The sequence below is a fragment of the Talpa europaea genome (assembly GCF_964194135.1).
Source record: "Talpa europaea genome assembly, chromosome: 12".
Classification (NCBI taxonomy): domain Eukaryota; kingdom Metazoa; phylum Chordata; class Mammalia; order Eulipotyphla; family Talpidae; genus Talpa; species Talpa europaea.
This window is the reverse complement of record NC_140079.1, coordinates 102,152,654-102,154,830: the sequence shown is the minus strand read 5'-3', so window position 1 is coordinate 102,154,830 and position 2,177 is coordinate 102,152,654. Positions and strand designations below refer to the sequence as shown.

Below are 2,177 nucleotides of genomic sequence, written 5' to 3'. Positions count from 1 at the left end.
ACACAAGGGGGGTGACCCGGGACCATCCATGGGCACCTGAAGAGGCCCAGTCCTGGCCTGACCTGCGGCGTGTCCCCGGGGGCCGCCAGCACCTCGGTGCAAGGTCAGGCCCGGCCGGTCTCGCTGGGGCAGGGAGGCCTGCGTGGAGCACCCGCAACGGGGCGTGGGTAGCACAGGTGGGGGAGTTTCTCCCCTTCTGCCCCTGAGGGGTGCGGGCCGCAGGGGGCACCCGGCCCTGGGAGGGCCCCGGGGTGGGCAGGGGAGCGGAGCGAGCACGCGGCAGGCAGGCAAAGGGGCGGCCACGCTTTTATTTTCTTTTCATCCTTTGCCCACAGGTTGACTTTGGTCCCCCGTGACAGGCAGGGCAGGAGCCGCAGCCCAGTGTCCTCCCGGGGGCCCGGGCTCTGGCCAGGGAGACGCCTCAAGATTCCTTGCCTCCCTTTTCACCTGCAAGACAAGGGGCAGCTCAGGCAGGGCCAGGGCCCAGGAAGGAGGCTCAGGGTGGGCGGTGGGGAGGGGCCCCAGCTCAGGGCCAAGTCCCCCCACCCGCACCCCCCACCCTCCCTGCACCCCACCCACCCACCTCCAGCCCCGGCCCCGGGCCTACCTGTGGCCTGGCTGTCTTTCCACGGCTGCTTGTCTCTCTTCACGTATATCACCGTAATGCAGATGGCGATGCCGATGCCCAGCGCCACCACAGCAGTAGGAACCACGGCTGCCCCCAGGGCTGACAGCTTCAGGGCCCCTGCAGCTGTCTTCTACATGGGGCACAAGGGGGGCAGGGTGACCTGGGGACCCCGGCCCCTCCTAGGGGCAGAGATGGGGCACTGTGGGCTCCGGGGCTGGCAACAGGGATGGGCCCTCGGGCAGGTCCGGCCCAGCTCGGCGGCCCCCTCGGTGGTGACCAGCTGGTGGCGCCCGGGTGGTGCCGCCCCGCGGAGCTCCGCCATCCTCCCCTGCCAGGAAGCAGGTGTTGGGGCCCCAAGCAGGCCGGCCGGGAAGTGCTCAGGGGTGCGGCACACTGCGGGGGGCTCCAGGCGCTGGGGGGACGGAGCCCACTGAGTCCAGCCCCTGGACTCCCTCTCAGCAGGTGGGGGAGGCTGAGGGGTCCCAGGGGGTCCCTGGAGCGGCTGGTCTATGGCGCGGGTCTCCCCACCCTGCGGTGCTGGGGGCTCAGTCCTGACCCCCCGGTCTTCAGTTCTCTAGGTGCCCCTGCCAGTGGCCCGCGGGGTGAGGACAGGTCCCTGCGCTGGGCCTGGAGCTGGTGGGGGCAGGGCTGACCCAGTTGATGCCGGGAGGGGGAGCGGGGGCTGGGGGGCGGGGAGGCGCTTGTCTTACCATGGCTATACCGGCCCCTGAGGGTTCCATCTTCTCCAGGTATCAGGTCTCACCCTGTGGGGGGCACCGCAAGTCACCAGGGCTGCCCCCGGCCCTTCCCCGGGACCCCGTGCGCCCATCTCCCTGCAGCCGGGCCCCCAGGATCGTCTCTCCAGATGGGGACCCGTGGCCTCTGGGCCCAGCCTCCTGCGCCTCCTTCCCCAGGGACGGGCTCGGGTGCCCAGGGCCATCACCGCTGCCCCAGGATTGCTGGGGGCCGAGAAAGGGGCACCCACGGCTCCACCCAGTCCTGAGCCCCGGTCAGTCCACGGGTCCCCAAGCCTGAGCCTGTGGCCCCTGTCGCCCCTTCTAGAAGGAAGGTCAGACCCTACACGCAATCACCCCACTCTCCCAGGCCCCCCTCAGCCGAGCACCCCCTTCACCTCTACCTGTCCCTGCGCATCCTCTGAGGTAGCCCCGACCCCACATTTTGCCGGCCGCTGGCCGCCCCCGGGCCCAGCCTCACCTTAGCGTGGAGGCGCAGCGGTGCCTGACTTGGACTGGCCGCCCCGACGGAAATGGCTGAGTGTGTAGCACAGTCCTCCGCTCCCTGCCCCGCCCCCCCAGCTGGTTTCCCAGCACTGGGCTGTTTCTGGAAAACCACGTGACCCTGCTCCGAGGTCTCGGTTCTTTGGCCATGTCACCCCCTCCCCCGGCCAGCAGGTGTCATGTAGCCAGCGGGTGGGGAAGAGAACCAGCCCTGGGGAGGTGAGCCCCCATCAGGGTTGGCAGGGTTGGGGTCACCGGGCCCCATTTTGTCTCCCTCTTTTTGAGAGATTTGAAAAGGACCCTGAGTTCGT

General features: G+C 69.7%; 1 long non-coding RNA gene across 1 annotated transcript; it reads right to left on the bottom strand.

Annotated features, from left to right (window-relative positions):
* Window positions 1–290: 290 nt before the first annotated feature.
* Window positions 291–1,886, bottom strand: LOC311182419. The gene is made up of 4 exons (XR_014617096.1): window positions 1,844–1,886; window positions 1,339–1,392; window positions 608–758; window positions 291–447 (listed from the first exon to the last, which is right to left on the bottom strand). It is a non-coding gene; the product is annotated as an uncharacterized lncRNA (long non-coding RNA).
* Between the last annotated feature and the right edge of the window lie 291 nt (window positions 1,887–2,177).